General features: G+C 43.1%; 1 long non-coding RNA gene across 2 annotated transcripts in view; it reads left to right on the top strand.

The window, feature by feature from the left end:
* The first annotated feature begins 6,126 nt into the window (after positions 1–6,126).
* LOC133109594 (uncharacterized) overlaps positions 6,127–19,677 on the top strand; it is a 172,680-nt gene continuing 159,129 nt past the window's right edge. For both annotated transcript variants that reach the window (XR_009704765.1, XR_009704766.1), the window contains exon 1: positions 6,127–6,438. This is a non-coding gene — a long non-coding RNA (uncharacterized LOC133109594). The remainder of the gene's footprint in view (positions 6,439–19,677) is intronic.

The following is a 19,677-nucleotide window of genomic DNA, read 5'->3' as shown; positions in this document are numbered from 1 at the left end:
ACCCACAGGAACATGGGACCAAGCAGAAGAAACCCAGACCTGAACCTTCCAGATCTTAACGCAATTTAAATACTTTCTCACATTTAATTTCGCGAAAAACAGAGCTGTCGTAAAAGATTACATTGGCCCCCGTGAAATTGAAATGTTGGGCTTCCTCCTTTTTTTTAAATGTCTGACGGGGGGGAATCAAAATCGCTCCACACCGGATCTCTGCTCGCTGTTGCCCCCCCCCCACAATCCTAACATGGATGCTCATTACTTTAGAATGGCAGGGCAATTCCCAGTTACAGTTGGAACAGGAGGAGAGGAACAATGGGAGAGAGCGGCACCAAGCAGGGTCTCGCACAGCTGCAGACGCCCGGGCCGAGCCCCACCCCCCGGCCCCCCGCTGCACGAGCCATCCACCGCGGCCCACAATGCACCTCTCAGCAGGGGAGCGCACCAACATTAATTGCCCCTCTCTTTTTATCGTGTTTTCTTTTCCACCCACATCCACGCCTTTGCTCCTGTCCCTGATTCCTTGTTCTTGATTATTTATTTATTTTGGTGGGGGTCGTCAAGAGAAATGGAACAGCTTCGCTTATATCCAGGAGCTGATGCAACTCCAGCGCATTAGACTCCAGCCTGGGTGTACTCTACCAGGGCTTACCACAGATTGACTCTGACCTTCCATTCAGGATCCTTTATTGGAGGGCAGGTGGCCATCTCAGCCACACACCTCTCTGTATTGTTGATGTGAAAAGACCGCATTTTCAGCCTCCAATAGAGCCCTGTTCCTTTATTCCACTAGTACGCATTTGTTTGGTTTGAAAGAAACGATCATGTCAGAGACCACCGAACGTCCAAATATGTGATTCTGCAGGTGACCCTGGTTTCATCTGAGTATTGATTGAGGGTGATTTTATTGTCTGCCAAGTCATGTTTTATGAGTGGGAGGGAATTTGTAAGGAATTGGACAGCAGAATTTACTTGTCATATGATGCCACTGTTTGTAATATAAACACTTTGGTGGCACCGTATTTAATGTGATGCCAGTTTTCAGGTATTGCCTGTAAGACTTCTCATTAGGAATGACATTCCCCAAGCTAAAAAGCTTCCAATCATTTTTGAGGTTTGCCTCATCAGTAAGGAACTTTTTAGAAAAGTTTTGATAAAATACTATCATGGATCTTGGGAAATTTTAATTGGAGACGAAACAATGTTGCCAGACAGAGAGAAGGATTATGTAGTGATGCCCCCCCCCCCCCCCCCCCCCCCAAAAAACAAAACAAAAACAAAACAAAAGGAAAAAGAAAACACATCCATCCACATGCAATGACTCCAGTGTCGGAGGATTTATAAAATCATTTGCGTAATTAACAGAATGTCATGATGAACTTACATTTGCTCTATAATACATACTCTGTACATATCAAACCAAGATTTTTTTTTCAACAAACCAATCACAAATAATCACCTCTGTCCAAAAATGAATTATGAAAATGTATAAGCTTTTAATTGTAAATCAAAGTTAAGGACTAATGTTGATGAACACAGACTAAACCTCATAGGAACTATTAGTCTCATTAACATATTTCACAATTTAAGAAAAATTATCTGTGAATACAGACACATTTAGAATCATCCTTGAAAAACCTTTGTGGAAACATTAAAATCAGACTTACATCTTGGTTTCATATACTTGTGAGAATAATGTTTCACATTTAGTTTGGATGTAAATATATTGGTGTGCATTTGATTCCATTGGTCACCACAATTCTAATTGTATGCACAGACTAAAATGTTTCATTTTTAGGATGCATTTTTGTTTTGGCTATTTGAGTCTCTGCAGATCAGTGATTTCCTTTCTTCCAAGCTCTTAGACCAGCTAAATATGAAGCTGCACCAGGATGGAGCTCATTGGTGAGGCTGTTTTATTACTGGTGTCCTTTAACATGCTTTACAAACAAAGTACAACTTTGATGAAACAAGAGCAGACTGTTAGTGGACCTGTTATATGGAATTATGCTTCTAGGTTGCAGGTGCCTCCATAATGGGATGTCACAGTTCATCCTAAATGTGTGTGACTGTTCTTTAAGCCTTGAAGCATAGTTTAAAGTTTTCCAGTGATTTATTAGACCCTGTCCTTTCTGTTGAATCTCATTTTGTAATACATTCATAACCAGAGCCTTTTTTCATCATAGAAACACACTGAAATTAAGATGCCCTCAAACTTTCATTTATGGACTGTGCCTTCCTTTGTCTTCTTGTGACACGATTATTGTAATTCCTTACAATTCTGCCATCTCAAACTGTCAAATTCAAAGTTTAACAAATACCACATACTGTATTGCTGGTCCAGGCCTCTTTTTTACTGGCTTCCATTAATACATACTACATTCTGCTCCATATATACAAAACACTGAATGGACAGTGCTGTCATACCTGGGCAAGCTCATTATTCCTTATAATCCTGCAAGACCCTTTCTGTGTCAGCCAGCTGGAGTCCCTCTTGTCCAGAAAAAACAACAACAACAGCTGAAACAGGTGGCAGGGCATTTTGCTTCAGGGAACCAAAATTATGGAATGACTTATGACCTTAATTACGTGGGGAAATCGAAGACTGTCTCGGTTTTGATATCCAGATTGTTAAAATCCATCTCTAGTCTTGTAGTTTGTCTGTTTAATAGTGGTCAATTAAAACTAATGTTGAAATTGAGACTGTAGCCTTGTCTGGTGTATCATTTGCCAAAATGCTTTGCCGAACAAGCCTGCAAACAAAAGCAAAGCATTTCATCATAAATATTACATTTTCATATGGTTTGAATACAAATATAAGGACGCTATTCTTTCAGCAATGACCTACAGTAAAAATACTTCTGAAGGTTTTCTATTACCATATAAGTTGCTTCTATGATTTGTTTTCACACTTGATTTTAAGCATCTATTTTGATGGAGATGATTTAGAAAGCTGCTCTTGCAGTGAAGTGGCTGGCAAGGAAAGTGGACCATACTTAATAAACTGTTGAAAACCACAAGTCTTCATCAGGGGCCATGGTGATCCAACTATAATTCAAATCTGCAACCATTTGATTATAGTTCTTCAATCACTCATATTGTTACCACTGCAAAAGATTGAAAATATATTGTATGTAATATATCTCTCTATGACCTTCTCTCGTTTCTCTGAATACTTTACCCAGCAGAAAGGTGACCCATTTGCAGCTTGTGTATGTACTACCATTTCAAGCACCGTAATTTTTGGGACATTTGCATTAACTGTCATTTTATGCAAATGAAAGTAGTCGTACTTTCATTCGTACTTTGTTGCATATCCTTGGCATGCAATGACTGCTTGAAGTTTGTGACCCACAGACATCACCAGGTGACGAGTATCTTCTCTGTTGATCAGGGCTGCCCAATCCAGTTCCTGGAGATCTACCATCCTCCATGTTTTCACTTCAACCCTAATGTGACACACCTGAGTCTACTAATTAGGAGCTCAACAAGCTGGTGAATATGATGTGCTTTATTAGGGCTGGAATGAAAACCTACAGGACGGTAGATCTCCAGAAATGGGGTTGGGCAGCCCTGCTGTAAACAGGGTACTGGGTAATTTCCTTACCCAGTAAATATTCAGCAGTATAAAATTATGTATTCTTCTGCTTCTTCTTCTTCTTCTTCTTCTTCTTCTTATTATTATTATTATTATTATTATTATTATCATTATTATTATTATTATTATTATTATTATTATTATTATTATCATTATTATTATTATTGTTGTTGTTGTCATAATCCTAATCCTCATTGTTATAATTATCTGTGTGAATTGTCCAAACATTAGGATTAAAATGTCCAATCACAGTCCCTGCTAAAATATAAATATGAATCAGTGATCGTAATCTTACTTATTTTGAAAGTCAATCAGATGTTATTTATACCAGGGCTGCCCAACCCCATTTCTGGAGATCTACCATCCTATAGGTTTTCATTCCAACCCTAATAAAGCACATTATATTCACCAGCTTGTTGAGCTCCTAATTAGTAGACTCAGGTGTGTCACATTAGGGTTGAAGTGAAAACATAGAGGATGGTAGATCTCCAGGAACTGGATTGGGCAGCCCTGCTGTTGATGCTCGGTCAGGCCTGTACTGCAGACATCTTCAACTCCTGCTTGTTTTGGGGGCTAGTTGCCTCAACTAGCTTTTGGCTTTCAACAACTCCTTGGGATCATTGCCTTGCTGTATGATAAAGTGCCATACAATGAGTTTAGAGGTAGTTCTTATGCTTCTGTACACTTCAAAATTAATTCTGCTGCTGCTGTCAGTGGCCATACATGCCCAAACCATAACACCCCAATCACTGGATGAGAGGTCTTACAGGCCCTTTCTGATTACTGAGCTCACCAAGGCTCTCTTTCTTCTTAATGATGTTCCGAACAGCTAATTTTGGTAAACCTAAGGCCTTGGTCTATATCTCTGATTGTTTTATTCCCCTTATTCCTCAGCCATAATGGCTTTCTTGACTTTCAATGGCACAAGTCTGGTTCCCATGTTGATAAACACCAATACTTGACCCCAACTGCATTCAAAAGAATCAACACTAGATGCTGAATGCTCACTTATACCTGCACAAAGGAAGCAATTGACCACACCTGACTAATCAGAAACACTTGTAAAACCATTTGTCTCAAACATAATAGTGCCCTGAAATGGACTATGTACAGAATAAGTATTCTATATATTTATACATATATAGGTATAAATCTGAAATTCTGGAGTGTCGCACCAAATCAATCATTTGTCCCAAGACATATTGAGCTCACTGTATATTTTGAAATGTTGGCATCATATATTCACGTCATATATTTTATTTGAATTATATAGTTTAATGGCAAACAATTTTCAGATTTAAGTGAAATCTGTTCTCCCTACTCTTAACAAGTGTCTCTTTTTTATTTTCCCCTCATCTGATTCAGAAGAGAAGTTTCAAGGTCTCACATTTGGTTCAGAAACTAAAGGACAGATGTTACTCATCTTTCTCGCACTGAATATCTTTACATTTGTATCATAACTTCATCCATATTCATCTATGGTACACAAGTGAGAATGTTGATTAACAAAGAGGAGACAGCAAAAGGATAGCTGGTAAAAGAGAGATGGAGGTGCAAATAATAATTCTCTGAGTTTGAATAGCTTTGAAAGAGACCCTGCTGCAGTTTTCTAAAGCCACCTTTTGTGTTTCCACTGTTTGCTTCTATTCATAAATCATATGCACTGGCAGTGCTTTATCTGACATAGACTGACATAACACATCTTGTACTGTACTGAAGGTAGAGCTGCATATGTAATCTGCCTCTGTTACAAACACAGCATTAACTTTGAAACTGCCAATTATAGTAGTGTAATGTATATACTGTGCATATACTGTAAAAGGAATTGTTCATAATAATAAAGTATGGATATGATATGCTTGAGAAGAGAGTATTTATGCCCTTTCAAAAAGTAAAATGTGAGAAAGTAGTTTGTTATTGATGGAGTTTGAGTCAAGTAAAAAAAAAAATCAAAATTTTCCTTTTGATGGATTCTTTCCTGATCTCACTCAGACATCTCTGAAATCTTCACTTTTCATCCCTCCAAGGTCACAGACACACACACACACACACACACACAAACACACAAAGTTTACTATTCATATTTTTTATTTACAGTATACTGGTGTTTTAATAATGTAACTTGATATTTGAACGAATCATTCAACAAGTTAGACCAGGTGTATTATTATTATCTGTGTTGTGCACACATTGTGACTGTTTGGTTCACATGCACATTTGTACATTTGAATACATCAAAACACCCTAGTGACTCCTGACTTGGTCTCTTCAGTCTGCAATGTGCCTTCGTCTCTTACCATGTGAGGCTTATTTGATAAATTCCATTGCAATGTTAAACATAGCGCATGTCAACATCTGTATTGCCGTATTTTTAAACGATAGCCTTGTTAACTCGGCAGATTTCCTGTGATAAAACGCTGATGAACAGCCAATAGAAAGTTTTGGGATTTCGTTTAACCAATAACGTGACTTTAAACGCGAATTAACTAATTCGATCATTCTGGGCTTTGACAAATCTGTGTGGGGTGATTCCTTGTTTGAGACTCATAACTATACTTCCTTAGGATATGAAACGTTTAGAAAGTTGTTTATAAAGGTGTAAACCTAACTACCCCATGTGAGGTTACAATATGTACCAACGTAGTTTAGCTGGATTGCTTTGCTGCATTGCTAACTTTAGTTATCATATGGGATACAGTACAACCTGCTTTTGAGGGCGCTTGTAGTGATTTATCTTTTGCATTGTCAGTGATGGACAGAACAGCTTTTGAACACGCGACGGGGATCGGCCCTTTGGAACTGAGGCTTGCTTGGAGTCCAAGTTTGTTCTTCAGCGATGAAACGTGAGTAAATTTAGATTTTTTTTGCTTCAGCTCGAAGGACTTGTGTCCTGTTCTAATTAGGCTGCTGCAGAGCTGCAATGCTGGCCGATTAAATTTAATTGCGGGTTTAGGTTTATATTGGAGGATTTTATCTTAGACACGGGGCATTATATTGGGGTCATTGTGCGTTCCCTTCATTCATTGCAACTTGGTGTGGTATTGTATAATTGCTAATTAGCATATATGTTTGCCTAATAAATCCCAACTCCAGTTGACGTTTCGGTATGAATGCATTACTGTCTTGTGCAGGGTTGTGATTTTGCAAACACAACAAAAAAAAGTTTAAATAAACTAAGAATCCAGTTGGGACAAGATGCACTCCATTAGAGTTGAAAGGGCTCTATCATTGTTGGTTTAACACTGAAGATTTTGCTTTGTAGATATAATTCTAAGAAAACATATTGCATGCAAGTTCCCTGGGCTCTCAGTTTATCTCTTTGGACCATAGCCTACTGTATTCCCTCGCAGTTCAGCGTGTCACTGCTTTTTGATTGAGAGATTAACTGTGTGATTTAGGTATCACACGGTTAACTTGAGGCGGCATGGACAGTGCAATGGGTAGCACTGCCGCCTCACAGCAAGGTTCGAATCCCGGTCGGCCGGGGCCTCTCTGTACGGGGTTTCTTCCGGGTACTCCGGTTTCCTCCCACAGTCCAAAGACACGCAGGTTAGGCTGATTGGGATAAATTGCCTGTGGGTATGAGTGTGTGAGTGAATGGTGTGTGCAACCTGTCCAGGGTGTATTCCGGTTTGACGCGGGGCGTTGGATTATCATGCACTGTGTGTGTTGTGCGCTCAGGGGGAAGGTGTGCTCTGCTTTGGGCGTAGTTCGTGATTAATGGCTTTGGATGGGAGACAGTCTGAGAGATAGGAGAGGGATGAGGTCATTATTTTGGTGTTCACCGAAAGCCCCCTCCGCCATGCACCAAACACCTGCAGTGAGGTCTGCTCGTAAGATGGCGCGGGAGCCCTGTTAATCACTTGGGTGATTACGATCGTTCTTCTCACTTGTTTGCCATTTCATCTTGGCCTTATTTGGTTTTATTTCCTCTCGTGTTTCCTTAAAACAAGTTTTTTTTTTTTTTTTTTAGAAAGGCTTTTGAAAGCCACTGAGAGTGCTTTGAACTATTCCTTCCTGGCCCTTTCCACATTTTCACCATTCTCTTCCTCTCCTCCCTCTAGTGTTTCCTTACATTTTATTCATCAGTTTTCTTTTTCCGCTGACCTTCCCCCTTTCTCCTGGTCTTTGACCTTCCTCCTGTCACCCTGGGTCTGTCCCAGTCTGGCCTACTTTGTCAGGCTCCCGTACCCACTCCCACGCTGGTACCCACTCCCACAGTGGTACCCACTCCCACGCTGGTACCCACTCCCATGCTGGTACCCACTCCCACAGTGGTACCCACTCCCACGCTGGTACCCACTCCCACGGTGGTGCCCACTCCCACGGCGGTACCCGTTCCCACGGTGGTACCCACTCCCACAGTGGTACCCACTCCCACGCCGGTACCCACTCCCACGGCGGTACCCACTCCCACGACGGTACCCACTCCCACGACGGTACCCACTCCCACAGTGGTACCCACTCCCACGCCGGTACCCGCTCCCACAGTGGTACCCGCTCCCATGACGGTACCCACTCCCACGGCGGTGCCCACTCCCACGGCGGTACCCACTCCCACGCCGGTACCCACTCCCACAGTGGTACCCGCTCCCACGGCGGTACCCACTCCCACGCTGGTACCCACTCCCACGGTGGTACCCACTCCCACGCTGGTACCCACTCCCACGGTGGTACCCACTCCCACGGCGGTGCCAGGCCCAGCGGGCCGGTCGGCGGGAGGGCTTGGCCCGCGGTGCGGCCCCGGCGAGCGGAATGAGCCCTAAACGCCGCGGCAGGGCTCCGGAGGCCCCCGGTTTCTCCCCTTCTCCCCCTCGTCCCTCTATTTCTCCACCTGAACCATCGGAGCAGAGAAATTGCCTGTTATCTGGGGTCGATTTTTCATGTGCTCGTAAATTGCTTTGTATTGACACTCTGTCAGAAAGGGATCGTCACGGTAACCCACGCCGTCCGCCTCGGCCCCTGAGCGGGCTGTTTCCACTGGGGGAGCCTCCCCGATTGTGGAGGGGGGGGCGGGGGGGGGCTATTACATTTGTGCTCAGGATGGGAAATGTAATTGTGGCTGAGTGGGTGGTGATGATGGGGCGGTGGGGGGAGTGGGTTTGTTGGGAGGAGAGGGGTTTGCATTGGGCGGAGGAGACCATTTGCGCCTTTAAAAGAAGTGTTTCACCATCAGACTATATCAAGGCCTTTCAAAAATATAGTTGGGAATATTTTTGAATCCAATACATTTATTTTTTCTTTCAACAAGACCTTGAATCACTTTGAATTTGGGGCTGGCTCCCCTCTCCCTCTCGCTCCGTTCAGACGCTGTGTTCTGCCCGAGTCTGGACTCCCTCTTGGTATTGCAGTTCTCTCTTTCCTCCCTCTCGCCCGGGAGTGGATGGGGCTTACAGCGCCCCTTCAGTAAATGGTCTATTAAAGTGTGTCCTTACCCTATAGGCCAGTATAATTGCTTGTTCCTACATCTGGGCTGATTCTGTTATTGCCCTCCAGCAGCGGAGCTGACAGTAAATCCTATGTGTCAAGATGAGGCTAGTCAGGTGGTCTGAATCCCATTCTCTCCCCCCTCTCTATCTCGCTCTCCCTCTGCGCCCAGGGAGAGCATGCTAGTGGGATTCCAATGACATGGTATCGCTCTTGCCTTGCCTGTGATTTCTCTCATTGGTTGATATTTTGATTTATTAAATGGAATATATAACTTATTACATGGTACATTTACACGTGTGTAGGCTATATATTAATTTCATTACACTGCGTAATGTGTATAAATTCTGGAGATGAATTCTCTCATTTCTTTCATCAGATTGATTACATGATGGTTCATGACTGACCGAAGCTTTCTTGGACTGACATAATTATTTGGTATAATGCAGATACTGCTCGTTATAAAAATAAATGTTTCAGGAAAAAGGGCATTTTGTACCATTTAGGGCAGTGGTCCTCACTCCTGGTCCGCAGAGTGCTGGTTTTTGTTTTCGCCTTAATATCAGCAACCAATTCAGACGCAAGATCTTAACTGTATAACTAGCTACTTTAATTGATAAATGATGTGCTGAGTAACAACAAAAAACAGTCAGCACAGCTTCTGTAGGATCAGGAGTGAGGACCACTGATTTTGACTTTTGTGGGGTATCTGCGTGGTTAACGCGTTGTGACAAATTCGGTGGCAAACCGTGTGATCTAAATGGGCTACATTTTCATATAATTTCAGTTTGTTGATGGTACAGTAATGCATCCTCCGCCAGGGTGATCACAGCCAGCTGTTTCTAATCTCAGAATATGTCCCAGTCAAATGTGCCAGGAGCATCCTGCACTCTGGAATCAAGGGTGAAACGGCACCTCATAATTATTTCTGTGGTGTCCACTTTTGAACTCATTCCTTCTGTTGACCGAGTTCCCTAGTTCGACCCTCCAAGTGTTTTTCTTTTCTTCACCTAATTTCTATTTGTTGGCTGAATCACATATCAGTGAGTAGACTACTTTATGGACTTAACATAATGTGCTCAATGGTATTGTCTCTTTTTTATGGCTAGTTAATTTTAAAGACTTGAACATGTTGTACATTTTGCCAAATACCACACTTGTATTTACACATGTAGCCACTGCTTCGGGTAGTTAAAAAATAATTATGAATTAATGTTTCTCTTACTGCAAATGCAAGGTCATCTTTAACATCATTATCATATTGAATCCACATACCATTTGGAAAACTTGCTACAATTGGCCAAATCAGTGCTTGATTACTATTAGCTATGTGCTCTGTGCTCTGTGCTCCCATTCTCAGAAACGGTGTGGCAAGGTAGCCATGGTCTGAAATGTTTGATCGACATGCAGTTGACAATGTGGTAACATCTGGTAATACAATTATAATGCTAAATGATACTACAGACAGGTGTTATTTCAGTACTGTCCAAGCTTTATTCTGTGATTTTTATATTTGAGTGCATGTTTTAATAAACCTTCTATAAACAGCATCTCTTCGTAAAACACTGTTACTGTTTGCAAACATGACATCTTGACTCACACAGCGCGAGCAGTGTTGTGGGATGAAATGAAAATGAATATTGGAGTGAAGAGTATACCACATTATAAAGTGAAGCTGCTGGATTTAAATGCCAACTTTGGTCACTTCAAAGTAACAAAACTTCAATTAATTGTATGAATTTGTAAGTTCATGATCAGCAGCATAGTACTGTAAATGTTTTAAAGCAAGTATCTTGAGTTCTGTTTGTTTAATTGCTACGTAGAGTGAGCAGATGTCCTGCATTTTAAGTAAAATGACAACATTTCAATATCATGTTACTTTATAGTATAGTAAGCATTCATATCCATTTCAATCATTGCTCTGAGCCACTGTCACCCACCTCTTATCAAGTTCTTGCTAGGTGAAAGGGGGGCATTTGGCAAGTGATGAATATGTCCTAAATACCTTGCATAATGAATTCTAATAACCAATACCCAAGTGATTAATCTGGACGCATTCCATGCTGTACATGATTAATTGGTGTAAGTGATACCAATGCGATTATTCTTGAAACCCTTCCATGCCATTCAGGTAAATGCCATAGATGATCAATTAGTGTAACTCATACCAAAGCCATTAATCTGAATGGGTCATAATCTTCTTGCACTAGTTTCCTTGCATGCATGGTCTCATACTTGTTCAGCATGGATTGTAGAAGCATACTTTGCAGTTTCCTGTGACAATGAGCCTTGAATTTCTCTCTGTCACACAATAAATCTCTCTTCACTGTGTCTAGAAGTGTCATACATTTTCTGTTAATCCATTGCTGTCATTATCTTAATTTAATACCATTTACTCAAGCAATTCTATTTAACAATGCATATAAAACAATGGGGATTGTATCGATTTTTTCCCCCTTAAATTGATGTGCATTTAAACTGTCAGCGTTAGCTTCTTTCAGAGCTGGGTGAGTCGTTGCGTCGCTGAGGCTGAACGCATAACGTCACTGTCATAAACTCGGAGACGGGAGGCTCGCAACCTAACGCGTTATAAATAGAAATGTATCAGAGCATCCATTTTGGTATTCACAGGAGGGGGAGCGCTTGTTAGAGCTGAAAAGCAGAGCGGCGCGGATCCTGAATGACGTGGTGAATACCGAACTCCTGCTGCCCACTCCTGCTGAAGAGTCTTCGGGGGGGGCTCCCCCCTCTAACACTGCTATGGGAAATCTGCGCTTTGCTGTTGCGGTCCGTGCGCATTGATCTGGAATGTTCCGGCACCGCGTGCGCCGTGCGGCTCTGCTCGGGTCCACTGCCGCTGTGTTCGCCCCGGCTGTTCGATAGCCGCGGCCGTCGCACCGCCTGGTCACCGCCTCACAGTGCCCTCCTCCGTGATTTCTTCCCCTGTTCAGTTTTCTTCCGTGGTCTGCCTATTGGAGAGCACAGCTGCGTTGAAATACAACTAAAGTTCCATATGTTCCATAGGGCACCTGTAGCGTAGTGGTTAAGGTACATGACTGGGACCTGCAAGGTCTGTGGTTCGATCCCCGGTGTAGCCACAATAAGATCCGCACTGACGTTGGGCCCTTGAGCAAGGCCCTTGCTCCAGGGGAGGACTGTCTCCTGCTTAGTCTAATCAACTGTACGTCACTCTGGATAAGAGCGTCTGCCAAATACCTAATGTAATGTAATTTAATGTTCTTCACGTCTAGTTACGGGTAGCTTGGAACTGTTTCATTTGGACTAACTTTGTGAAACGTAATGCGGATAATGCATATAGATAGCTAATGCAGCCAAGTTTACAAAACTAGCTTGCTTTTTCCCCTCGTTTTATTTTTATTTACTTTGTTGAAGGTACTATTTATAAAGGATGTTTTTCAAGGAACCGCGCAGAGGGAGGCTTCAGAGAACCTCCTACGCAAGTAAAGCCCTGCTGACTGGGAAAGAGACTGAGGATAAGGATAAGCAGGTATCTCTAATAGCTACACCTACCTGATCATGTTCATGGTTGAAAGGGCAGCCGATTATCTGCAAATTCCCTGTATGAGTTTTCCACTATGCCTCCAACAAATGAACAAATAAAAACATGACATCTCGCCGACTTTTGCTGTATGCCGTCTTCTCCAACACAGTGATGTTTTTACCATGTGAGGCATCATGGTATGTTTAACGACTGTAAAATTGGCGGCAGTGGATTATGTGTGCTCCTTATCGGGTGAATGTCAGTGCAACCTCGAGCGCCATTCGTTCTCTGTGAGATAGGACACAGCTGTTTGCGTTACCACCCGAAGAAGACTCCAGTCAAACACCAAATGTCACATTCTTTGCGTATGAATACAGCCATGTTCATTCTAACTTTGGCGAGAATTTGCAGTTGATGCGCGTGGTAAGACGTGAGACCCCCCCCCGATATGGCAGCAATGGAGAAATGGAGGGCAGGGAGGGGGGAGAGACCAGAGCCACTTAGCTGCCTCATTTCCTGCCAGAATCCCTAACATTCGGGGGTGTCTGCTCCGCTACCTCGCAGCTGCAGAAGACGCCCCTTCACGAGCTCATGTCTGCCGTTGGATCGGAGTCAGACGTGCCACCACCACAAAACAGGGGGGCAGCTCCATTCCTGTCTGAAGATGGGATTGTAATTGTGTAATTACATTGTAACTAGTGTGGCATGTCTGTGTATTTTAACAGTCAAATTTTATCTTTTCATTTTACTCTAATGAATGACTGTATGTGCGTAATTACAATAGCATTAGTCTTTGCAACAAACCTCCTAAATTCTGCATAGCCCTGAATGTATATACACCATTAAATTGGTCTCTGCCGTAATGCAGTACATTTACTGTGTGCTTCATATAAAAATGTGTCTTGAATAGAACTTGGATACTTCTTGGAAAAACATTGATTTAGTCGTTACTTCACAGTTAAGTAAAAAATTGAGAATCAGTCAGCCTCTGAATTATATGAAAATTAAAAGGAGACTGCAGCCGAACGTACGCAAAGAAAAATACAAAAAAATAAATATTCAGACCTTGGCGTGGGTGCAGCTGTGTGCGTGAAGGTCACCATTTCTATCCGGAACAAACTGCCTGCAGCAAGTACTACGTGCAGGAATAAAATATCAGGCCCAATACAAAGCGCTGTCATCATTCATGCGGCGCGGTGTTTATACTCTCCCTGTCCTGTGAGCCAGTGGCTCTCTTTGGGCCTTACAGTCGTACATTAAAGAGCGCTCTGATAGGTGTTGCTTGGTGTTAAACATCCGAGCTGCCACCCCAGCTGCCACCGGATTCCGTTGCCGTGTAGCCTGACAGGCAAATGTGAGATTAGAGGGTGTAAAATCAGCACCTGGACCCGTGCGCTTTTGAACGACTGTCGTGCTATACCTGGACCATTCCTCCCGGAGGAAGAGGGATGTCATCGCTTCAAATGTTTCACTTGTGCTCTCGCCAGCAGACGTGCGAGAAGAGAATATTTCAACATTTGCAGATATTCAGAGATAGAAACAAGGTAAAAGAAGACATTGAAGGCACATCTTTTATTATACTCTCATAGAAGATGTGAGTATCTTTCATGTGTGGTATATTATGAAAAGTGAATCCACATATACACAAACAAATGAGACGCACGTGTGTCATGTGGGATACATACTATATACGCACGCTTATTAGCCAATCAGAATCGCATATTCATCCAAGGCTGTTGCACGGTTTGTGGTTGTTGTGGTTTACATGATATGTTTGGGCGCTTATTGGCCAATCAAACATTACTAGCCAATAAGTAGTGTGTTTGTGTGCGAACTGGTAGCTTTTCTGTTCAGCCGCATTGAATTCCTTTTCGACTGTTCATTTGACTTCTGCTTGTGCACTCAATTGGCATCTATTCCCAAGTCCCTTGCTGCTTCTCACAAATTTTCCAGGTAAGTTGTTCATTGACAGCATCAGGTTTAAATGTAATATAAAGCTGTCGCTCTCTGGTACTACCACATCATAACGAAAGTCATCATGCTCACTCTGCTATGCTAACTGTCCAGCGAGTGACTGACAGTCCGCTCCCCTGTTAGCTACCAACTATTATTGGAGACCAGAGTTTATTTGCATTTTTATGCATTCATTCTGGGCTATTAAATGAGATGAGCTCTTGTCAGAGAGTGTGCATCTAATGGAAGTTATACAGCATATGTAATCATTAAAAATACAATGGATTTTTCTATCAGCAGCCTTTCGAAATCAGCAAAACGTATAGCCTGAAGTATGGTTTGTTACAGAAAAAACTGATGGCACGTAATGCCAGGACACTATGGCACGAGCGCGGAAACAGAAGGAGATGAAATGCGCAGTTTAATTCAAATATAAAAATAAGTTGTTCGTTTTATGTCCCATGTGTTCTTGGTTGTCTGCGGGCTCCTGATTGGTGAGGCTGTGGCCAGTTACGCGTCGTGCCATAGGGTTCCTGGCCACAGTCGGCATGGTGACCATACGATGCGCACCACCGGACCCATCTCAGCTGCATAGACCGCTACCCTCAATTCATTGATAATATGACTGCTGAACAACGCAGCGAATGCCCAAAGATACCACAACCTACAGGGTTTCATAGTAGTTTTAGGGAGGTAACCGTTGAAAACCCACTGTCATCTGTTTTGTAAATCGACTTAAGACAAATGAAAAGTAAATATTTTTCATGTAAACTTAGTAATAAAGAAATTGACAGTGTGTCAAATGTTATGTCCATGACACTTTGTTTCTTTGTTTCTGTTTGTAGGCTGTTCTAGAACTTTCATTCTGAGCCGTTCAGCCTCTGTGAATATTGTGTACATGACATGGGTGACATTATTTCATGTGTTTTCTTCTGTCAAGACGTCTAGATTTGACTCATTACTGTACAGTTTTCAATTTATTTTCAGTAATTAACTTTAAATGTGTGTTTTTATCTGTATCATTATTGTAGCAGTATGGCAGTGACTGAATAAGTACGAAAAACAGGGGAACAAAATGGGAAATAAAGGGACACAAATTGAAATGTTTTGAGGAAAAATATGTAGTATTAACTTAAGTTAATGTCTTTATCGCTAAATCTTTTGACTTTTACGCAGCAAAGTCATGTTGGCATGACAATAGGTACACTGCTTACCCCACCATTAATGACAATCTAGAATGGAGGTTTGCAATTTCTCAAACATTTGGAGACGTTTCAACAAACTAATTATGGGCACACTACAAACGCTCTATGCACAACAAAGTCTAAGAGTGCTTTGCGGACTTTAATTATGTGAATAATTCAAACTAAATTAAACGCCTAGAATGTGTGCCATCAGAATTAAAATGATCAAGTAATGACTTGTGATGGATATTTTATGCTGAGCGGTTCCCTACAAACTTTCAAATCATTATTTGCTAGTGTCCCCGTTTGGCTGTCAGTCTAATTGCCTGTTGCACTGCTACTTGGATAATTATTTTCTGTCTCTTTTACAAACACTATTATGTGTCCCACAATCTTCCACTCGCATTTTCAAAGCACATTTTTAATCAGAAGCTTCTTTTCTGTTTTCTTTATAAGTGTATTGATCAAATTACAGGCGACTGTTGTTGGGTTGCTTTTGTTACAACTTGGAAGTGGGCTGGCTTGATCTAGATAAAGACAGTGTCTCAGACTGCTTACTGCGAGGCACTCAGACAGATGGTGTGTTTACAACAATGATCTCTATTTAGCTGTTTATTTGTTCCACTCCCGTCAATACCATTTGAGAGTTTCATTATATGCGGACCCATACTGCACATGATTTCACTGCGGATGAATCGACAACATTCACGCTGGATCAAAAGATGTTCGGGGCGGGGGGGGGTGGGGGTCAAGGGGTGGGGGTGCATTGGGGGTGAGGGAGCAGACATTGAACTCGGGGTGGATTTGGTGCACAGACGGATTGTGGGGGTTGGGGGGGAATTGGGGCGATGGGGCGTGCATTGAACTTCGAGTGGATTTGGTGTGCGGACAGACTTTGGGGGTGGGGGCGCGTGGGGGTAATTTGTGATTTATCTATTACGTTCCCATGGCATATGAGTGTGGAGACACCTTGTTACGGGGGCCACATCTTGAAACATTGCGGGGATGATGAGCGGCAGACGGGGGGGGGGTTATGACTAATTCATAGGCTCCTGCTGGCCCCGGGCCCCGGGGACGACAGCCAGCAGATGCACTGGAGCGGGATCCGTGTTTGTGTACGAGGTCTTATTTACCCCGGCCCGGACCCTGTGACAGACATTTGGCAGCAGTAAGCGGGCCGTCGAGAACGGGGGAGGGGGGGGGGGTTGGAGACTCTCACCCCACCCCGTCCCATTGCCCCTCCCTTCCCCTGCCCGTTCGGTCCCCGGCAATTGCCGTGTCAAAGTCCCTGAAACAACCTTGACGAATCCCCGAATCCATTCCCTCAACTCTTCTCACACTTAAGAAAGCCGCAACTGTGCCGGTGGTAGAGTATCGATGCGCCGCGGTCCATAGAAATCCATTACATTTGGATTTAGGCCACGCTGAGGACGGAAAATCTGTTTAATCTCCTTCCAGAGAACACCGGCCTCCCGCGCTTGCTTACAGGGGTTTTTCATAAGCACGCCGTGCAGCGGTTGGGTATTTCGCACCGGTAACTGAAACCGCGCACGGCTCTAATGGCGGCGGGAGCTGCTGCTGCTGTTGTTGTTGTTGTTGTTGTTTTTTGACACTGGGTTCAAGCATCTGTTACGGTTTAAAAGCGCAACACATCAGTGGCGGCGACAGCAAAAACAGCGGCTGATTGACTGATGAGCCAGGTTCATCGCACCGCGTCTCCAGTTAAGGCCAGCGAGTAACTCCGATGAGCAATTTCCCTTCCTCTGAAGTTTATCATTTCAAAAGTGACAGGTGAGTTACTAAAGATTAATGAGCGGCACAAATGTGACGCTGTTTATACTTTCATTTATTTTTGGCCGTTGACTTGTTTGGCTCATTATCTGAAGTCATTTCACCGTCGTAAGACACAGACTGTGAACCTTTAAAAAGGGCCGATATAATTATACAGTAAGAGTGGGTAAAGCCGGGTAAAGACTCACAGTAGGATAACAGATTTAGTTGGTTTTTTTACATTTTTCCTGAGATGTTTATCAAAAATAAGACCGGAACCTTCCCCCCTTTTGAACATGTTCCTCTCTTCCTCCTCCACCTCTCTCCCCTGTGTGTCATTCCTCTGAACTTCTGTAGCAAAGGAAGATAACTGCTTAGTAATCCTTTTAACTGCAAATAACACACTTCACAGTAAATTAAAAAGTTGTTTGTGCTGACGGCACAAAGAGAATTTGTCAGGCAGGCATCGCATACATATTACTCTGCCTTGTTTGTATCATGGGCAGTACGGCAAACACAGTTTCGCTGAATGGAGTGGGTGCTGGTGTAGAAGTTATTTTTGATTACAGTGATAAAGGCATAGCACGATTGAAGGCAACTGCAACAACAGTAATGGTCCTCGTCAGTACGATTTCATCAGGTCGAGCACTTTATTCCGAACAATGGTTTTGTCTGATAGGCCGTGTGTTATCGCATGCGCGGAATGCCAGTGTGTTTTTTTTTTGTTTTTTTTTTTGTAAAGATAGGCAGCCATTAAGTTCATATTTGACTGAAATCGGCCACTTTCAATTGCCTTTATATTATCATTTTATTAAACACTATTTAGTAACATTTAGTGATGATGTTTCAGTAGTACTACCCATTTGGGGGGAGGGGCGGGGGCGGGATGGGGTGGAGTGAGAAGGCTTTGTTTCCAACCCCTCTGTTCCCCGACAGCCCGCTTTGGGGGAAGTTGTCTCAGCACCAGTTGTATGGCCACTTTGCACCTACAACTTTATTTCAACATGTATGAAAGTGGATGGGTTGCTTTGTGCACCAGATAAAAATACACAGACACATTAATTTTATTAGATCTAACATGAATTACAGAGGCCTGCAAGCCTTCACTACACTAATTTCATGTCAGATGGCTTGGTAATTCCAGTTGAATTAATTGCAGTGTTTTAACTCCCATACAAAAAAACAGTCCTGGTTATTACTAACAGTAATTACACATAATGCACTTCTTAATTCTAAGTATGAATCTCAATAATTTTGATTTAGTGGGATCAGTGTGGGGAGGGAGTGTTGTGTTCATATGGTGGTTGCTCCATATCTTCCTGACAATCCAGTTGGAGGCAGTACTGCCAAAACTATGTCCTGGATGCAGCCCTGTATTATCCAAAGCACTGTGGTGAAACTGGGACTGTGTTGCCTTCACCATGTTTGATTTGAGCTCTGGTATCAACCCTTTATTCATGTTGGTTTCTAATTGGTGAAAATTGTGTGGCAACTAAGTACTGGTGGATCATGGTATTTGTAGTTTTTAACATCTTGCCCTGGCATGTTGGTAATCTGGGCAACAACTTTGCTTAGTCTTTGTTACTGTTGCAGTTCAGATAAGGCTACTGCAGCAATGCCAAGTAGTACATCTGAGGTAGTTAGGCATGGTTAATTTGGCAAAATATTAGCTAACTATTCCTTTCTTAACTGACAAGTGAGTGCTGAGTTTCCATGGCGATGACCTTTGCAATGACTCCACCAGCGCTCAGATATGAAAAACAAAGAAGAAGAAAGAAATGCGGAAGACTAACAAGGAAGTAGTGTTAGTCTGACATTTATTTAAAAAAACCTACTCTCCAAAGGGTTAACGTGCTTATTTGCACGGCTAACGGAAGCTACCTCAGCGGGCTCCTCTCCCCGGCAGCGGGCCCTGTAGGATGGGGCCCCCAGCGCTGGGGCCTGTTCCTGGCAGGCGGCAGGCGGGTGACAGATGGATGCTGGGACAGGCAGGTGGGGTGACAGGCAGGGAGACAGAGTGGTGGATCAGCAGCTTGATCAGCAGAGATCCAGGCGGGATCAGACACGCTTCATAGCTATGCCCCAGTTCACCCCCCCCCCCTCCAGACCCTTCCATGCGCATTACCTCTCGTACTCAGAGCAGCCGCTGCTCACAGCCGCATTCCGGGGCTCGGACACGCTGGCCGTCGCCTTGGGCACTGTTGCCATGGTAACTACCTCCTTTTTTTTTTTTCGCGAGCATGAAG

The sequence above is a fragment of the Conger conger genome, chromosome 14 (assembly GCF_963514075.1).
Source record: "Conger conger chromosome 14, fConCon1.1, whole genome shotgun sequence".
NCBI classification, from domain to species: Eukaryota; Metazoa; Chordata; class Actinopteri; order Anguilliformes; family Congridae; genus Conger; species Conger conger.
Note: the sequence above shows the minus strand (reverse complement) of the source record. Positions and strands in the feature narration are given on the sequence as shown.